Raw genomic sequence first — 21,691 nt, forward strand, 5'->3', positions numbered from 1 at the left:
CACACCTATCTTCACTTACGGTACACACCCCTCTCCGTTCCATAACACCCCTCTCCACCCAACGCCCCTCTCCTCCACTTCACAAGTCCTCTCACGTCCCTCAACATCACCTTCCCATCCTTCAACATCCTCAACATCCCATTCCCCAATATATAACGAAAAGATGATATTTGGAAGCAATACCTTGTTAGGCAAAACAACAAACCAACTAAAAACTCGCTTTGCTCCTTCTTGTGATCTGGGTGGGGGGGGGTGTAAACCCTGCTGCAGATAGCACAGCGGTAGGTTGTTTTAAAGAGCTACAGTTTGCCCACTGCAATACTGCTCACGGACGCGCGTCACACCACCATGAACAAAGGCCAGTTTAATCAGGGAACGAGGGAGAGGGGCTTAGCATTCACTCTTCAATGCGTGCAGGAAAACAGACCCACGACTGACTGACTTAGTCTCCTCAATCTATTCACCCATCGGCAACACTTCTCTATCAGGAGGGCTGATTCTGCGGAATATATCATCTGTTTAGGCATATTTCTATCTATATCGCCTCCTACCCTCTCAACGGCTGATTCTTTCTCCCTAAACTCACCCCATCCACCTGCATCAATATGAAGTGCTAATATAAAGTGTAGGGTGTGGCCAGTAAAGTGGAGTGTTCTGCAGCCTGACCCCCTAAGTGACGCACGCACCGGTAGCCTTATTTAGCTGTTTATATAGAGGGTAAACTGCTGGGAATTGGGCGGCTGTTTTTGCTGTGGACAGCATGTTCCATTAATCGCGAAGGAGAGGGCCACGCTTAATAAACACATCTCCTTCTGAGGTCTCCCCTCTCTCTCGCGTCTCGGCTCTCTACTCTCTCTTTGGTGTCTCTGTGTGCTCTTGTGTCTTACAGAACATGAGGGGACTGGAGCGGTTGGTTGGGGGTCAGGGAAGAGTAAAAAACCTGACAATGAAGGCCCACAACTCTTGCCTTGATTTTCTTGCCGCGTAGGAGCCTCTGTGACACAAATGCTTGGAGTTTACACTGACAGGGATGCTTGGCGTTACACTAAGGGATGCTTGGAGTTACACTCTGACAGGTCATGCTTGAGTCACTGAAGGATCTGGAGGTAATACAGGATGCTTGAAGTTACACTGACAGGGATGCTTATGCACGGACGGCACAGGGATGCTTGGAGTACACTGACAGGATGCTTTGAGTTACACTGACAGGGATGCTTGGGGTTACACTGACAGGGATGCTTGGGTTACACTGACAGCGATGCTTGGAGTTACACTTGACAGGGCATGCTTGAGTTAACTGACAGGGATGCTTGAGTACGATCCTGACAGGATGCTTGGGTTACACTGACAGGGATGCTTGGAGTTACACTGACAGGGATGCTTGGGGTTAACACTGACAGGGATGCTTGGAGTTACCACTGACAGGGATGCTTGGGGTTACACTGACACGGGATCGCTTGGTATTTACATGGACAGGGATGCTTGAGTTACACTGACAGGGATGCTTGGTATTTACACGGACAGGGATGCTTGGAGTTACACTGACAGGGATCTTGGTATTTACACGGACAGGGATGCTTGGATGTTACACTGACAGGGATGCTTGGTTTACACGGAACAGGGTGCTTGTATTTACACGGACAGGGATGCTTGGGTACACTGCATAGGATGCTTGGATTTACACTGAACAGGGATGCTTGATTTACACTGACAGGGATGCTCTGCGGTTACACTGACAGGGATGCTGTGGAGTTACACTGACAGGGATGCTTGGTACTTTACACGGACAGGGATGCTTGGGGTTACACTGACAGGATGCTTGTATTTACACGGACAGGGATGCTTGGATTTTCACTGACAGGGGATGGCTGTGGGATTTTCACTGACAGAGGATGCTTGGAGTTAACACTGACAGGGATGCTTGGGGTTACACTGACAGGGATGCTTGGTATTTACTCTGACAGGGATGCTGGGGTTACACTGACAGGGATGCTTGGATTTACACGACAGGGATGCTTGGTTACACTGGACAGGGATGCTTGGTATTTACACGGACAAGGGATGCTTGGTATTACACGGACAGGCGATGCTTGGAGTTACATGACAGGGATGCTTGGTATTTACACGCAGATGCTTGGGGTACACTGAAGATGCTTGGATTTACACGGACAGGGATGCTTGGGGTTACACTGACAGGGATGCTTGTTATTTACACAACAGGGATGCTTGGAGTTACACTGACAGGGATGCTTGGTCTTACACGGACAGGGAGCCTGGAGTTACACTGACAGGGATGCTTGGTATTTACACGACAGGGATAGCTTGGGTACACTGTCAGGATGCTTGGAGTTACACTAGACAGCAGGATGCTTGGTATTACACGGACAGGCGGATCCTTTGGGGGTTACACTGACAGGATGCTTGGGGTTACATGACAGGGATGCTTGGGTTACACTGAAAGGGAATGCTTGATGTTTACCACTGACAGGATGCTTGGGGTTACAGCTGACAGGGATGCTTGTGTTACACTGACAGGATGCTTGGGGTACACTGACAGGGATGCTTGGTATTTACAACGACAGGGATGCTTGGAGTTACACTGAAAGGATGCGTGGGTACACTGACAGGGATGCTTGGGTTACACTGAAAGGATGCTTGGAGTTACACTGACCAGGCGGATGCTTGGAGTTACACTGACAGGGATGCTTGGAGTTACACTGACAGGGATCGCTTGGAGTTACACTGACAGGATGCTTGGGTTACACTGACAGCGGATGCTTTGTTACACTGACAGGGATGCTTTGAGTTACACTGACAGGGATGCTTGGATTACACTACAGATGCGATGGGCATTGGAAGGGGGTTTTACACTGACAGGGATTGCTTGAGTTACACGACAGGGATGCTTGGTCATTTACACGGACAGGGATGCTTGGAGTTACACAGACAGGGATGCTTGAGTTACACTAAGATGCTGGAGTTTAACTGACTAGGATGCTTGGATTACACGACAGGGATGCTTGGAGTTACACTGACACAGGGATGCTTGGTATTTTACACGGAAAACGGTGCTTGGAGTTACAAGCTGACAGGGATGCTGGAGTTACACATGACACAGGGATGCTTGGAGTTACACTGACAGGGATGCCTTGGTATTTACACGGACAAGGATGCTTGGAGTTACACTGACAGTGGATGCTTGGTACACTGACAGGATGCTGGTATTACACTGACAGGGACTTGGTACCACTGACAGGGATGCTTGGAGTTACACTGACGGATCTTGAGTTAACTGACAGGGATGCTTGGAGTTACATGACAGGATCTTGGATTACACGACAGGATGCTTGGAGTTACACTGACAGGGATGCTTGGAGTTACACTGACAGGGTCGCACTTGATTCTACACGGACAGATGCTTGAGTTACACTGACAGGGCATGCTTGGGTTACACGACAGGATGCTTGATGTACACGACAGGGACTGCCTTGAGTTACACTGACAGATGCTCTGTTACACGACAGGATGCTTGAGTTTACACTGACAGGATGCTTGGAGTTACACTGACAGGATGCTTGGAGTTACACTGACAGGGGATGCTTGGAGTTACACTGACAGGATGCTGTATGTACAAGACAGGATGCTTGGAGTTACACTGACAGGGATGCTTGGAGTTACACTGACAGGGATTGCTTGGGATTACACTGACAGGGATGTTGGAGTTACACTGACAGGGATGCTTGGGTATACACTGACAGGGATGCTTGGATGTTACACTGACAGGGATGCTTGGAGTTTACCACTGACAGGATGCTTGGAGTACACTGACAGGGATGCTTGGGTACACTAACAAGGATGCTTGGTATTTACATGGACAGGGATGCTTGGATCTACACTGACAGGATGCTGGTATTACACGGACAGGATGCCTTGGTATTTACACTGACAGGGATGCTTGGTTTTTACACGACAGGGATGCTTGGAGTACACGACAGGAGCTTGGGGCTTACACTGTAGGATGCTTGGATTTACACTGACAGGACATGCTTGGATTTACACTGACAGGATGCTTGGCGTTACACTGACAGGGATGCTTGGGGTTACACTGACAGGGATGCTTGTATTACACGGACAGGGAGACTTGGGTTACACTGACAGGATGCTTGGTATTTACACGGACAGGATGCTTAGATTTCACTGACAGGGATGCTTGGTAATTTACACGGACAAGGATGCTTGGAGTTACACTGACAGGGATGCTTGGGGTTACACTGACATGGATGCTTGGTATTACACTGACAGGGATGCTTGGAGTTACACTGACAGGGATGCTGGAGTTCCACTGACAGGGATGCTTGGAGTTACACTGACAGGGATGCTTGGAGGTACACTGACGGATGCTTGGTATTTACACGGACAGGGATGCTTGAGTTACACTGACAGGGATGCTTGGGTTACACTGACAGGGATGCTTGGTATTTACACGGATAGGGATGCTTGGAGTTACACTGACAGGGATCTGGGGTTACACTGACAGGATGCTTGTTTTTACACGGACAGGATGCTTGGAGTTACACTGACAGGATGCTTGAGGTTACACTGACAGATGCTTGAGTTACACTGACATGGATGCTTGGAGTTACACTGACAGGATGCTTGGAGTACACTGACAGGGATGCTTGAGTTACACTGACAGGATCGACTGGATTTTACACGACAGGATGCTGGAGTTACACTGACAGGGATGCTTGGAGTTACACTGACAGGGATGCTTGGTATCTTACACGGACAGGGATGCTTGGAGTTACACTGACAGGATGCTTGGAGTTACACTGACAGGGATGCTTGGGTTACACTGACAGGATGCTTGGTAGCTTAACACTGACAGGGATGCTTGGAGTTACACTGACAGGGATGCTTGGGAGTTACACTGACAAGATGCTTGGAGTTACACTGACAGGGATGCTTGGGCGTTACACTGACAGGATGCTTGGAGTCACACTGACAGAGATGCTTGGAGTCTACACTGAGTGCATTTAGAAGGTAACAAAGGAAAGGATGACTGGGAAGTCAAACACAACTCCAGTAATGGATTATACTGAAGATCACGCTTCTGTAGCTGTTTTCTGAGCCTTCATTCTGTGCTGTTTTCTGAGCCTTCCTTCTGTGCTGTTTTCTGAGCCTTCAATTCTGTTGCTGTTTTCTGAGCCTTCATCTGTGCTGTTTTCTGAGCCCTTCATTCTTGTCTGTTTTTCTGAGCCTTCCTTCTGTGCTGTTTTCTGAGCCTTCCTTCTGGCTGTTCTCCTTTCTTGGTTCTGAGCCTTCATTCACACACACACACACACACACACACACACACACACACACACACACACACACACAGCAGTGCTATCTTTCTTGCATTTCACATGACTGCTGATGCCTGGAACCTATTACCTGCAGACATAAGGACTTCCAGCAGTTTGCTGGAGTTTAAAGCCTCGACAAGACATTATACGGGCCCAAGGAGGCAATTACCTCCCGTCACAACTGTTGCTGTTTCATGTTCCCGGATAGCCTATCTAGGGGCTGCTCAATTACATGTGCTGTTTGAAGCTCCGCTTAGCTCCATCTCTTCAACTCCAACTTCCACTCTGTGAGCAGAGAAACCGAGCGGAATCCTCTGCTCTCTATGTGTCTTGGAAAATGAGTGAGGCAAGGACGGAGGGGGAGAGAGATAGAGCTCTCCACAGTTGAGATGAGTTGCGCTTGTGATCGGTGTCCCTCTAAAGTGAGACTGCAATGCCGCATTTTCTCCCCAGATAGAGAGTTGATGGGAGATAGTGAGGAGCCAGTCTTGCCTGTCACTGTAGAGGTGCTCTGCTAGGCTTAGGGACAGACGGATGGACAGATAGACAGATGCTGGGACCCATTCTACAGCCAGTTGTGACTACAGCCCTCCCTCAACACTGCTCATGTAGACTGACTGAAATCACCCAGCAGTCCAGGAAGCAAACATCTCCTCGAAACATTTGATTTCTGCAAAGGTGACTTTGCTAATTCCATTCCATTTCTTAACTTATCTTTCCTTCCTCCCTCCCTCCCTTCCCCCCACCTCTCTCATTCCATCTGTGGAGTCAGATCTGATYGTGTTTACAGAGTCCGACCCTTCTCCGGATGTGTGCTGATTTGATTAATCCAAACGTCAGCCTTTATAAACTGTTGATAAACTGCTGGCTCTTATCAGCAAACACGTTTTGCACAGAGGGTCCCCTAATGAAAGGTAAACTGGTGCAGCCCCCTGAGGGAGGGGCGGGGGTGTGGGGAGCTCAAGAGGGCTGAGATGACATCTTAATCAGAACGGCTTGGCTAAACAACACTATTCCATTTTTAGAACTCAGACAAGTACGGGGTTTCAAAATGCCTGGCTGGCTGCTACTCCAGTGTCAGACGTATCCAGTGAGAGGTGGATGTTAATATTGTACAACATATTAGAGAAATTGCTTTTTTTTTATATACCACATGATAGAGGTCATGCATCGTCTTAAATGACCCTTTAAAGTCACGCTGCAGTACCACTTCTGCTCCTGGTCGCTGGGTCTGTGTGAATTCTGTGACACTGGGCCCCTAGTGTGTGTTTCATTTCCTTGCCAGTAACAACCCACACTGCTCTGCTGTGTTTAATGAGTGGTTAAACGTTGCTTTTCAGCTGTGACAGGGAGTATGCGTCAACCTCTCAGGACCCCAGGACACTGCTAACTACAGCCCCAACTGCAACAACCACCATAATCATCTTCACCATCGCCTAGCAGCAGGGCTGATAGGATGGAGGTGGTTTCCATGGGAACCTGAGAGGGTTTGATTACAGCCCACGAGGCAGTAGGGGAGAGTCTGCCACTCATGCTACCTCCTCCTGAGCACACACAAATAGGCAAACTAAGGCATGGCCCACTGCACAACCTGCCACCCGCTGCTCAGACTAAACTGTTTCCACAGAGCTCTACCTCTGGAAGGCCCCTGGCTGCCTGTTGCTATGATGATTAGACTGCTAAGCTGTCTGTGTTTACTGACAGCCATCTTCACTGACACGGTCTCATTCATACCAACAGTAGTACATCCCTGATGACGGCCAACAACAACAATAATAACAACATATTTTACTGACACAACCGGGTCCATGCTACAGCTGTTCCTGTAAAACACACACCCAGCAACAGTCAGTAAACATGTGAAAGCACAGCCAAAACAAATTGGTCACTGGTATTTTTGAAATACCCATCAAAGCATACCGCCGGCCGACAGGTTAATAGATAGGAAGCACGTGGTTATGCCCTGGTCAATGGCTCCATCAGTTATGAGTAGTCGTGGTAAAAAATGGTTTACTAACTAGGGAATAGGGTGCCATTTGGGATGATGAGGACAGTGATTCGCCTGTGTTTCAGAGATAGCAAAGCAGAGAGGGGGACTAGGGGGAGGGATGGAGGGAGGTAGGAGGTGTTAGAGGCGTTGGTTTCCCCCCTGTCCCAGATAGCGTGGACTGAGGGAGGCCTGGGCTGGTCAGAGGAAGACTACCATCCAGCAGAGTGGTGTTAATGGGATTATGTGTGAGATCCAGAGGATACGGTAACCACCGCTGATTCCATTACAGAGGAGGTGGGAACAACATCTCTGTCACACTGTCAACATACGCACATACAGTGCCTTCAGAAAGTATTCATACCCCTTGACTTATTCCACATTTTGTTGTACTACAGGTTGAATTCAAAATAGATTAAAAAAATTATTATAATAATATCACCTATCTACACATAATACCCCATAACGCCAAAGTGAAAACATGTTTTAAATAATTTTTGCAAATGTATTGAAAATGAAATACAGAACATATGCAAAAGTATACTAGTACTCACACCCCTGAGTCAATACAGCTGTTGAGTCGGTAAGAGCTTTTCACACGCTATATAGTACAATGTTTTCACATTAGTCTTTTCAAAATTGAACTGGTCAAGGTTGTTGATCATGCTGGCAGCCATTTTCAAGTCTTGCCCTAGATTTCAGAACGATTTAAGTCAAAACTGTAACTAGGCACTCAGGAACATTCAATGTCTTCTGTAAGCCAAACTCCAGTGTAATTGGCCTTGTGTTTTAGGTTATTGTCCTGCTGAAAGGTGAGATTTGTCTCCCAGTGTCTGTTGGAAAGCAGACTGAAATTCAGGCTACACAAACTGTGGGAAAAGTCAAGAGTGTGGATACTTTCTGAAGCACTGTACACACACACACACACACACACACACACACACACACACACACACAACACACACACACACACACACACACACACACACACACACAACACACACACAAGCACACACACAACACACAACCACACACACACACACACACACGCTCCTATGTAGCTAATTAAGTGGCTGTGTAGAAGGAAGGTGAAAAGGAGTATGCTCAAGTGTTCTCTTAATGAGATGGGAACCAGTCAGAAGAAACAGGCTGAGAACAGAACAGAATCCAGCGCAGCGCCAGGAGCCTGCTACATAGAGGAGAGGAGAGGAGAGGAGAGGAGAGGAAGGAGAGGAGAGGAGAGGAGAGGAGAGAGAGAGAGGAGAGGAGAGGAGAGGAGAGGAGAGAGAGGAAGGGAGAGGAGAGGAGAGGAGAGGAGAGGAGAGGAGAGGAGAGGAGAGGAGAGGAGGCTAGAAAACGGGGAGAAAAAGGCTAGAGGGGTTTCGTGTTGAAGGATGAGAGAAGATGAACGTGGAGACATCCCAGGGGTGAGGATGTCTCCAGATTCTGATTCACCTGCAGTGATGCATTCTGACAACAAAGGAAACATTCTCAACTGGAATAAACAAGGGGAGAGGGAAACGCAAGCTGATAGAGGTGGAGAGGAAGGAGAGAGAGGAGAGAGAGGGGAGAGAGAGGGGAGAGAGAAAGAGAGGCTGATGATCACGTGTGTAATGGTAAAATATTCAGATGAGCTTTATAGTATCAACTCCAATCCCGCCTCTCCTCTCTCTCTCTCTCTACATCTCTCTCTCTCTCTACTTCTCTCTCTCTCTACTCTCTCTCTCATCTCTCTACTCTCTACATCTCTATCTTACATCTCTCTCCTACATCTTCTCTCTCTACATATCTCTCTCTTCTCTACATCTCTCTCTCTCTGTACAATCTCTCTCTCATCTCTCTCTACATCTCTCTTCTCTCTCACACTCTCTCTCGACTCTTTCTCCTACATCTCTCTCTCTCTCTCTCTGCTACATCTTCCTCTATCTACATCTCTCCCCCTCTCTCTCTCGTGTGTTTGCACCCTGGTATGGATCCTCTGGGAGCACCATATATCACCAAATGACTGCCTCTCTGCCATATCAAAAGCCTTCTGTTTTTAAGCAGGCAGTAAGCTGTGCCTGCCAAGCGGGGGCACATACAGCCTGTGGCTGAGCTGCTCCTCTCTCTCACCACACACACAGCAGTGTGCAGCTCTTCTGGTGGGGGCAATTCTCACAGTGGGCCAATAACCAAGTGTGTCCAGTAGTTACCCCATTAGGCATTTGCTAGACAAAATAAATATACATTTGACCACGTTGCTACCCTCAAAAAAAAAACCACATTTTCAACATTTGTTCATACTATTATCTCACTATTTATCATTCATCATGGTCATCTTCAGGCTGGGTCGATCCCATTTTAATTCAGGAAGTGAATCAAAATAAAGATCCAATTGTTCCAGCAGCATTACCTGTTGTGACCTCCAGCATCAGATACATGAAGCCAGTGGGCTGAGCGTGATATCGTCCCTTAGCCTCCTCAGGACACACAGGTTGATTGTTCACAAAGGCCAGTGCCTGGGTAAGAACACTCGTCACAGCATCTCCACTTTCACATGGCGAGACATAGAGCACGCTGTGCACCATGCACACACACACCACACACACACACAACCACACACACACACACACACACACAAACACCCACACACACACCACACACACACACACACCACACACCACACACACACACACACACACCACACACACACACACACACACCACACACGGCAGGGCAGGCAGTAACATTCACACAAACACAGGACTCACAAGTCTGCTGTGTACACACACACTCTTTCAGTAGTTCTACATGCTCTGCCCTGGCGATGCCATTTATTTTCCTGAAATGGGTAGCCTTGTGCAATTGTGCCAAGCAAATGAGGGATCATTTGTGGTCACACAAGAGTCAGTCCCAGAATATACTGTATTCACTCACACACACACAACACACATTCACATACAGACACATATTGTACCACATAGCAACACACAAACATATGTGCCCAGCCGACTACAGGCCCCTAATAGGCCGCTCCATAGCTGTGTGTCTGTCTTGTGAGTGTGTCTGTGTGAGTGGGTGTGTGTGTGATGCGTGCTCTGTGTAGTGTGTGTGTGTGATGCGTGTCTGTTGAGTGTGTGGTTGTTGTGTGTGTGTGTGTGTGTGTGTGTGTGTGTTGTGTGTTGTTGATGCGGTATCTGTGTGAGTGTGTGTGTGATGCGATGCTGTGTGAGTGTGTGCTGTGTGATGGCGTGTCTGTGTGGTGTGTCGTGTCTGTGTGAGTGTGTGTTGTGTGTGTTGATGCTGTCTGTGTGAGTGTGTGTGTGTGTGTGTGATGCGTGTCGTGTTGAGGGCTGTGTTTGTGCATCGGTCTGTGTGAGGTGTGTGTGTGATAACGTGTCTGTGTGAGTGTGTGTGATGCGATGTCTGTGGGAGTGTGTGTTGATGCGTGTCTGTGTGTGTGTGTGTGATGCGTTTTGTCTGGTGTGAGTGCCTTGGTGTGTGATGCGTGTCGTGTGTGAGTGTGTGTATGCGTGTCTCTGTGTGAGTGTGTGTGTGAGCGTGTCTGTGTTGAGTGTGTGTGATTGCGTGTCCTGTGTGAGTGTAGTGTGTGTGATGCGTGTCTGTGTGAGTGTGTGTGTGATGCGTGTCTGTGTGAGTGTCTGTGTGTGTGATGCGTGTCTGTGTGAGTGTGTGTGTGTGATGCGCGTGTCTTGTGCTGTGTGTGATGTGGTGTCTGTGGCATGGAGAGTGCCAATGGGTGGGACAGATCAGGCACTGGGAGAGGACAGAGAGTGAGAGGTGAGCAGTAAATATGTCCCTGACACCTCTACTTGCTGGTTGTGGTGTAGGGTTGATATTCTCAAGCTTACCCTCTGATAATTCGCTAGCACAAACCAGAGGAAGGGGTTGTGTTTCGATAGTATTGCAGAGTGCTGGGGTGTAGGCAAGTGAGAAGGGTGGGAGAGGGAAGAGGGTAGGAGAGGGTGGGAGAGGGTGGAGAGAGGGGTGAAGAGAGTGGAGAGGGGTGGGAAGGGTGGAGAGGGAGGAGAGGGAGCAGGAGAAGGGAAGCCCCTCCATGAATTCCCCCTACCTCCCCTCCTCTATCTCAGTCCTCTCAGGGCAGGATGGCAACATTGTTCAACTGCAAGCGGAAGCCCTGTGTGACTGTAACCTCTGGTCGAACAGGAACAATACGGTGGGCACATCGGGGGAAGCTAAGTGGCCCGAATTGAGAGCATGCTAGATACCACCTAGCTAGCTCGCAGAGAAAAGCTCAGCTGCTGCCCTGCTGTTTGTTCTTTTGGTAAATGATAATGTCCATGGTGTAATGGGATAGCTGGGTAATGTCTGTAGATCAGTGAAGACAGCTGACGTTGCCATGGAGGGGGAAGGGGACGTGGCTGGGAACTTAGAATTCTATTTGAAATCCAGCACAGAAGGAAAGACAACCAATCTCTGACCGTCAAAGCAAAGTCAATACAATCATTTCTGGTGAACAGGGGTCGTACTTGGTAAATTACACTGTTATTTTATTCAGTAACATCGTTTTTGCGGTAAACATTTAAGGCCTTTTAACTAAGCATCTATCTACCAAATGTAGCTCGGACAGATAGGATATTGTGCTGTGTTGTGATGTGTACATTAGCTGACTCCTTGCTTTAACACTGATGGGGTTAACTTGAACGGCAGGGGTGACATGGATAAATGTGGTCAGCAAAGGGTACGCTTATCCAAACCCTCCTACCAGCCCTCTACCATGTGGGCTAGAGACATTTCATGAAAAAGMGAGAGAGAGAGAGAGAGAGAGAAGTTCAGTTCACTCAGGATTCCCGGTGAGTATTGGAAAGAGGAGGACTATACAACACATAACGGCAGCTATAAGGGAAGGTAAGAAACAGTTGATATAAAACAGAATTTACCACATCCATCCATTAAAAACTAATTAGCAGTTGCTATGGCTGCATGCCGGGTCTGAAGACAGAACAAGGAACTATATTTAGCATCCAGGGCCTCAGCCGGCATCTAAAAGCATCCAGGAAACCAGTCCAAGGACGTCACACTACAGGGTTACTCAAGGGCATTACAGAAACCATGGTGATCCTACTAGGTCTGGAAAGCATTACCTGTCACCCAATACGGTAGTACAAAGCAAGACTAACAAACACAACTACAGAATAGACTTCCATTACAAAAAAGGGTACAGACTACAGAGAGAATGACAATTAGAGAGTTTGAAAGAAACGGAGAACGAGATAGAGAGGAGAGAAATAGAGACAAAGGGGGAGATGAGAGAGGCATACATGTAGGTCAGATGTGAAGGCCCTGATCAATATGTCCTGTAGCCTAGTGCCGACTGCTGAGAGACAGACAGACAGACAGACAGACAGACAGACAGACAGACAGACAGACAGACAGACAGACAGACAGACAGACAGACAGACAGACAGACAGTGATAGGAATGAAGATTGACGGCCCACAGGTACATTCATACACCGGCTCTTATTCTGCCCCAGTCTCTGAGATGCATGAGTGAGAGCTTTAATGCAGCTCTYTGAAATCCATCCACAATAACAAACTCCTCAAGTTGAATAGGTTTAGACAGACACTCAGACCCAATCAGATCTCAGTGAAATTGTGAGAGGCACCACTCCCTTAGATTCATTTGTTTTAACTTGGTTTTTCCATGGTGACTTGAGGGGTGAGGTCGAGGGAGAGCTAGAGTGTGTCTGGAGCCAGGTAGACAGAGAGAGAGAGGGAGGGGGGAGAGAGAGAGAATGGGAAGGGGGGGGGGGGAGACTATTTGCACATTGTTACAACACTGGATACAGACATAATATGACATTTGAAATGTCTTTATTCTTTTGGAAATTTTGTGTGTGTGTTTACTGTTAATTTTTGTATTGTTTATTTCACTTTTGTTTATTATCTATTTCACTTGCTTTAGCAATGTAAACATATGCTTCCCATGTCAATTCAAGCCCCAGAAATTGAAATTGAGACAGAGAGCGAGAGAGAGAGAGAGAGAGAGAAGAGAGAGAGAGGGCAACCAGTGAAGAACAAAACACCATTGTAAAATACAACCCATATTTATGTTAATTTATTTTCCCTTTTGTACTTTAACTATTTGCACATCGTTACAACAATGTATATAGACATAATATGACATTTTAAATGCCTCTATTCCTTTGGAACTTTGTGAGTGTAATGTTCACTGTTCATCTTTTTAGTTTTTTTCACTTTTGTTTATTATCTATTTCATTTGCTTTGGCAATGTAATACATATGTTTCCCATGCCAATAAAGCCCTTTGAATTGAATTGAGCGAGAGGGGGGAGAGAGCAAGAGAAGGAGGGAGAGAGAGAGAGAGAGAGAGAGTGGGGGACATGGATAAATGATGAGGAGAGAAGGAAAGGTTGTTTACAGTAAACGCAACCAAATCCATCTCTCGTCTCCTCCTGTCCTGTTCTTCTTCTTCCCTCTCCTCTGTGATAATCTAAAAAACACTTTATCTAGCCTAAGGAACAGAGTGCGTGTGTGGCTGAAGGGAGGTTTAAATGCGCTGGTGCCTCTTTCCTCCTCGGACTCACTTGGTCCCAGCTCAATCAGCCGCAGAGAGCTGGGCGTGGAGCGGGGCTGAGGTATGGGGTCTCTGATGGTTAAGCGAAATAGATTGGTGACAGGTAAGGGTACAAGCAGCAAATTCCCCTTGTCGCACCTTAAGATACAAGGCCCTTGTAAAAACGACTATTGTTCATCATCCAGGTGTTGTCCGTCTCAGAGTTAACATGGCAATTCTGCTTACCCAGTCCTACTCTTTTTACCTTAGCGCCTCACATCCAGGCTCTGAGCCCAGCACCCATCACCACACGCAGCTCAGTCAGAACCCCTCTGATAAACCTCCAAAGCCAAACTCCAACATGTCTGACACTGACCATGCTCTCCTGAATGTTGGGTAAATAAATCCCCAATGACATGCCAGTGGAGAGAGACAGAGAGAGGAAAGAGAGAGAAAGAGAGAGAAGAGATAGAGACACGAGAAGAGAGAGAGAGAGAGAGAGAGAGAGAGAGAGAGAGAGACGAGCAGAGAGAGAGAGAGAGAGAGAGAGAGGAAGAGAAGAGGAGGAGTGAAGGAGAGAGAGAGAGAGAGAGACAGAGAGAGAGAGCGCGAGAGAGAGAGAAGAGAGAGAGAGAGAGAAGAAGGACGAGAGAGAGCCGAGAGAGACATGGCTGTGGCTGGGCTCAGCAGACAGACAGACGAGCCGTTTAAATCCCCTCTCCCTCTGTGCCTTTATTCCCCAAATGTAATTATGGGCCTGGCGAGGCCTGGTTGTCAGGCAGGCTGAGGCTGTAGAGACAGCCCAGAGCCCAAAGCCCTGCAGCACAGTACAGTAGCAACCCCATCAGACAGCACACTGTCTGTCTCAGTGGGAGTAGGGGACAGGAAGCTACAGGGACATCTTCAACACCACGCCACCTGCCTGTTCAAYGACCTCAGCCTCTCAGCCACACCAGGTTAACCCAATACTTTCGGTGCTGCAGGGGCTCAGTGAGCCGACGCCACTGGTCACACAGATCAAGGAAAGAGGATCTCAGCACTTGGCTGTACTATCAGACAGCTTCCAAGGAACAGAAACACCACCAGCTGCTCACAGGAGGCAGATTTAAGAGCTAAGCAAGCCGTGTGCGAGGGGAGCATGGTGCGGTAAGCTTCCCCAGTAGTCAGCTATAGGCCAGGGGAACAATCCCAGAAGGAATCCCAGCAACATTCTATTCCATGTAGACACATGCACCACACATCTCCCTCCTGACTGGGGGGTCCAGATTAGTGAGGAAATAGGAAGGGCTTGGTGGGGGGAGAGATGAAACACAAAAATCGTTTAATTTGCTTTTTGCTGCCAAATGTTCCTGAGGCGGTGCAACTGGAGTGACATCGGTGTCTTTCATTCATCGCGGAGTACAGAAAAAGGGGAAAGACACAGAAGATGAAAGAGAGCCGACAATAATGGCAGAGGAGAGATCTATCTGTGGGGACGGGGAGGCAGGCAGCAGGTTGTGGGGTGGGGGCAGGGTGGGGGGATAAACGGTGCTCTTCAGCAGACAGGGCGCTTACGAGTAGCGGGCTCCAGCTATGAGCGTGCACCACAAGGCTCTGATTGACAGGGAGGGTAAACGGCTGCTAGCGGGGGGCCCTGATTGTATTTCTACCTTGCGGTTCCCGTCCCTGGGCCCTGGCAGAGAGAGCCACAGCCTGTCCTAAGGGGTGGGGGATTGATTGCCCTTACAGCCCTTCAGACACAAATTTAGTTGGGCAACTTGAGCAACCACCCCAGGACTAGAGCAACACTGTGAGTTAGAACTGCTATAGGCTCCTAAACACCCCAGTGTCTCCATAGACACAGCTACACCGCTCAGACAACAGCACTCAGAGAGAGACACACAGGAGAGTGTGGACGTGAGAACTGAGAGAAGGAGAGAGAGAGAGGCATGAGAGAGAGGAGAGATGGATGAGACGAGAGAGGAGAGAGAGAGAGAGCTCCAGAGAACGGAGGAAAGAGAGGAGAGGATGTGATGTGGAGGGGATGACGCGGCTAGGAGAGAGAGACACACAGAGAGGGGGAATAGACAACTGACGAGAGAGAGGAGAAGAGAGAGAGAAGAGAGAGAGAGGAGAGAGAGAGAGAGGAGAGGAGAGAGAGAGAGAGAGAGAGAGAGAGAGAGAGAGGGGAGAAAAATAGTGAAGAAAGGGTTTGGAGAGAGAGGGGGAGGCGAGAGCGTGGAGAGAAAGAGAGGGGGACATGTTTACCAAACACTCTGCAGGGACGGTGTTGGAATTTAAAGGCCTGATTTTCTGGAATGCTTGTTGTGTTCAGGTCACGCAATGTAAGCAGAGGGATTTGCCAGTGTAGGAGGACACTTGGCTCTGCTTACCTCTCCCCTCTACTCTCAATTCAGCTCTGCTTAGTGAAGGGTCTGCTGTCTGGGAGGAGCGTTTGGGATTGGGAAAACCTTGTTGAGTTTTTTCACCACTCTTGCACTGGAAGTGTCTGTGTGTTTCAACGATGAGAGACCTAAAAGCCTTTTAATTTACTTCCCATTCCAGGGTGAATATGATGAAGAAAACACTACTCCTGTTTTGGTGACTATATGGATGTGTGTGTGTGTCAGATTGGTCTTTGATGTTCGAGTGAGAGCAAAGTAGAAATCAGAGCCATGCCCAAGGAGTGACCAGACCAACTGGAAGAGTCATAACATGACAGTCACAACCCTAGACGAGAGGATGGTGAGTGGAGAGGAACAAAGAGAAGGAGGAGGGAGGACGGGAGGGAATGGAGGGTGGGAGAGAGGGGAGGGGTGAGTGGACGGAGAGGGGAGGGGGGTGGGAAGAGAGGGAGGAGGTGGGTTGGACGGAGGGACAGGGGAGAGGTGGAGGACTAGCAGTTGCAGCCGAGCCAACACCAACATCTAGTACATGAGTCATACCACATCTGGCCCAGCACCAGGCTGAGGTGGACTGGAACTAGAGGCTAAGTACAGTAGAACTGCACAGAAACAGAACCCAGGGATCAGTGGACTACTATTTGTGTTTTGTGGTATTTACAGAGAAATACTGCATTACATACATGTAACCACAGCCCACCTGTTGTACAGCAGCTTCACAACCTGCACATACTGTGTGAAATATACAGCTACTTACATTCTTCCTCTCAAGACACTCCAGGACTCCAACACGCAGAGATAATAACCAGGAAATGGTTTCACTCGCATAATCCTTTCAACACACACGTGCGCACACACACACACACACACACACACGCATATAAAGATGACACAGAAAAAGACATCTTTTGTCTGCTGAGCGCTGATGAAAAGCTACCCACTGAGAACTTCAATCACTTGTGAAAATGAGTTGGAGACGTGCTGAACCCGGCAGTGTCATTAGGCCTGTCTGTCACTCTGCTGGGGCGCTGGGGAGCAGCCGTTGGCCTCCTCTCTGTCTCCTCTCTGTCTCTCTGCCTCTCTCCTCCTCTCTGCCCCTCTCTGGTCTCCTCTCTGCCTTCTCTCCTCCTCTCAGCCTCCTCTCTGTCTCTCTCTCCTCTCAGCCTCCTCTCTGTCTCTCTGCCTCTCTCGTCCTCTTCAGCCTCCTCTCTTGTCTTCTCTCCTTCTCTCAGCCTCCTCTCTGTCTCTCTCCTCCTCTCTGCTCTCTTCTCCTCCTTCTCGCCTCCTCTCTGTCTCTTTCCTCCTGCCTCCCTCTTGTCTTCTCTTCTGTCCTCTCTCCTCCTCTCTGCCTCCTCTCTCTCTCTGCTGCCTCTCTCCTCCTCTCTTGCCTCCTCTCTGTCTCTTCTCCTTCCTCTCTTCTCCTCTCTGTCCTCTCTCCTCCTTCTCCTCCTGTCTGTCTCTCTGCTCTCTCTCCTCCTCTCTTGCCTCCCTCTGTCTCTCTCCTCTCTCCTCCTCTTGCCTCCTCTCTCTGTCTCTCTGCCTCTCTTCTCTTCCTCTCTGCCTGCCTTCTCTTCCTCTGCCGTCTCTCCTCCTCTTGCTCGTGCCTCTTTCTCTCTCTCTGTCTCTCTCATGTCTCTTCTCCTCCTCCTCTGCCCTCTCCTCCTCTCTGCCTCCTCTCTCTCTCTTCCTCTCTCCTCCTCCCTGCCTCCTCTCTCTCTCTCTGCCCCTCTCTGTCTCCCCTCTGCCTCCTTTATGCCTCTTCACCTGCCAAGGCCTTCCTTGGGGGGACCAGGGGGAGGACCTAGGGGGACCAGGGGGAGGAGCTACGGGAGCCAGGGGGAGGGGCCTCTGGATTCTACTCTGCTACTGGAATAATTAAATGAAATCAAATCCTAATGAAGCTGTATGAGGGGTGGTGTGTATGTAGAGTACATAACCCCCCTGAAGGCTCATCCATTCAGACAGACAGCATGCATATTCAGTGATATGCATATTCACTGCGATATTATGCATATGATGTTGCCACACATGCATGCACGCAAGTGAGCACACTCACGCATACACACACCCTGCTGTAAGCCCCAGAGTGCCATCAGGAAATGGAGAGAGGGAGAGAGGCTGATGAGATTGGCCTCTGTGGAGCCAGTGTTTTTCTCATCATTAACTCTTCAGAGGATCACACAACCTAATCACACTAAGCCTCTCTGAAAGACAATGAAGTCACAGACGTGCCCATGCACATATCCATAGAGGAATCACACACACATACAATCACACACATCCTTTATTGAYGTCACGTGTTAAATCCTTCAGACGAGTCCCGTAGAGAAAACAGAGAAGACCAGTGTGTTGTTGAGAGTCTCCCCTTTCCATAGTGGGGTCATATTAGTGTGTAGCTCAAACGGACGCTACAGACAGAAGTTGGCACATCAGCGATACCAACTTCAGACGAGTCCTGTGTCACTTGTGGGGTTCGTAGAGCAAAACGGAGAACTCCATCGTTCTCTAGGCGGCAGGTAGCCTAGTGGTTAGAGCGTTGGGCCAGTAACCGAAAGGTTGCAAGATTGAATCCCCGAGCTGACAAGGTAAAAATCTGTTGTTCTGTCCCTGAACAAGGCAGTTAACCCACTGTTCCTAGGCCGTCATTGTGAATAAGAATTTGTTCTTAACGGACTTGCCTAGTTAAATAAAGGTTACATTTAAAAAATATATAATAATCGTGTTCGTGAGAGACTCCCATACCATATAGGGCTCATAATAGTTTATAGGACAAACTGTTTTTTGGGAGGTCTGACAAACACTGCTGTAGCTCGGCCACCTTCCACGGGGAAGGCCGACGTAGCGGATGTGGTGGATTGAGACGCAGAACATGCAATATCTCTGGGTTCAACTGACACATTTTGATGGGGATTTTTGTATTATGTTACTTAGGTGTGTCAATAGGTTCTTAAGGACTAAAGAAGGATTTTTAAGCCTTGAGACAATTGATACATGGATTGGGCAAGACAAAATATTGAAGTGTCTTTGAACAGGGTATGGTAGTAGGTGCCAGGCGCACCGATTTGTGTCAAGAACTGCAACGCTGCTGGGTTTGAGGCTGTTCTGAGGGRAAAATGGTGGTGGGGGAGAGGTGAAACAAATAATTAAGAAGGTATTCCTAATGGTTGGTATACTCAGTGTACAGTTAACTATAGTATAAACACTGTAGCAAAAAGAAAACGACATTATATACTATAATGTTTTATTATCTTTGACATAGAAGTGGAGGCTTTCTCCTTGAGGAAACCTACTGGAGAAATACTAATTTTGATTTTTCCATTAAAAAAATTGTTTTTCCCATAACCTGTAGTGAGGTTCAGAGCTTCTGCTCTTTACTAGACAATATGGTCTATACTTGGTATGTAGGTTTCTCACTTATGGGTGGCACAAATTGGGAAATGGGGGAGGGGAATGGGAAGGGTATATGCAAATTCGATACTGTAAGTATTTACTTTAGTTTAAAAAAGTATAGTGTTTTTGAGGACATTACTGTAGTGTTTACTACAGTGTTTTTTTTAGGCTAATAATGTAGTATTTACTATAGTATTCTACAGTATACTACAACATTCTACTGTAAGTAATATATGATTGAGTGTTACTACAGTGCGTAGTATAGTATTTTACAGCATACTACAGTTTACTCCTGAGTGGCGCAGTGGTCTAAGGCACTGCATCTCAGTGCTAGAGGCGTCACTACAGACACCCTGGTTCGATTCCAGGCTGTATCACAACCGGTCCTGATTGGGAGTCCCATACGGCGGAGCACAATTGGACTAGTGTCGTCCGGGTTTGGCCGGTGTAGGCCGTCATTGTAAATAAGAATTTGTTCTTAACTGGCTTGCATGGTTAAATAAAAAAATTAAATGCACTATAGAATTCTATAGTAAGTACTGTCGTCTTATATTGTAAACATGTGACGGTCTATAAACAAAAGCTTCTCGCTAAGTACAAACACACACAAACACACATGCATCTCACTCTCATGGTGACTATGATTTATGATAAGAGAGCCATATCAGTGGCACCATCAGTACGGTGGACATTACTGCTACAAGCACAAAACAGCAATCCAAGGAGTCTCCGATCAATGAGTGTGTATGTGCACTTGTGGTGTGCGTGTGTGTAAATGATCTTCGTAATAGAGTGTGTGTTTGTAAGTGACCAGATTGCTGTGTGAGAGGCAGAGCAGAAGCCATTCCTATATGTTTCCCATCCCCTAATAAAATGCAGTACTTTCATTTCAATCACTTGGGACCTCGTATATTCTCCCCATTTTATTTCCTTTTGTTAGCATTTTCCACACAGGCACATTCCACCAAAACATCGTCCACGAGAGAGAGCGAGAGAGAGAGAGAGAGAGAGAGAGAGAAGGGAGGGTTGGTTTGAATACTGTGCCACAGAGCAAGGAATACTGATGCAGCTGTAGCTGGGGACAAAAACTAAAGAGACGGAAAAAGAGAGGGGGAGAGAGAGAGAGAGAGAGAGAGAGAGAGAGAGGAGATGCAAAGAGATAGAGAGGATAGAGAAGAAGGGAGAGGAGAGAGAGAGAGAGAGAGAGAGAGAGAGAGAGAGAGAGAGAGAGAGAGAGAGAGAGAGAGAGAGAGAGAGAGAGAGAGAGAGAGAGAGAGAGAAGAGATGAGAGAGAGAGAGGAGAGAGAGAGAAGAAAAAAAAAAAACGAGTTGAAGGAGTTGGTGTGTATACAGTGAGAGCTGTACAGGGTGGTGAAGGCTGCTATAGCCAAATCGTGGAACAGCATTCCTCTCTTTGTTTTATGTCAGGGAGTCTTGCAAAAGACCATTTCCTCACCCAGCAAAAATGCAGTCTCCCACGTCCCTCAGTGTGCAGCAGCTATATTAATCCACACATCAAACGCTGCGAGCTGCTCTGACCTCATCTTCTGGTAGCCCTGCGGCTTCCTCATACTACCAGGAGTATGTTCCACACGGACCTATCACATCACACACACACACACACACACACACACACACACACACACACACACACACACACACACACACACACACACGCAGCAACCACGCAACCACCGCACCAACACACACGGCACGCACACACACACACACTTCACGTCCACCGATCCTTCTGAATTCCACTAACTCTCTGAGGGGAAACTCATCACATACTAACAGAAAGAGGAGGAGAGCAACAGAGCACTGAGCTTGGAGAAAACCTTGAAGATGTACAGAGAGAGAAGGGGAAGGGGTGGATAGGAGGGATGGCCATTAGCCTATACTGTATCTAGTTTCAGAGAAGAAGGGGGAGCAGAAGTCCACACATATCAGCAGTGAGAAGAGAAACTCCCTCCTTTGTCTGCAGCACTGCTATCTGGACTCTGTCCACCGTGCTGTGTGTTTCTCTAACATATTAACCTTATCAATG

At 47.9% G+C, this 21,691-nt stretch overlaps 1 pseudogene; it reads right to left on the reverse strand.

Moving 5' to 3' along the window:
- The window catches only part of LOC111974036 (tetratricopeptide repeat protein 28-like), a 378,056-nt pseudogene that overhangs the window by 66,585 nt on the left and 289,780 nt on the right, over positions 1–21,691 (reverse strand).

This window comes from Salvelinus sp. IW2-2015, linkage group LG15 (genome assembly GCF_002910315.2).
Source record: "Salvelinus sp. IW2-2015 linkage group LG15, ASM291031v2, whole genome shotgun sequence".
In the NCBI taxonomy this organism is placed as follows: Eukaryota; Metazoa; Chordata; class Actinopteri; order Salmoniformes; family Salmonidae; genus Salvelinus; species Salvelinus sp. IW2-2015.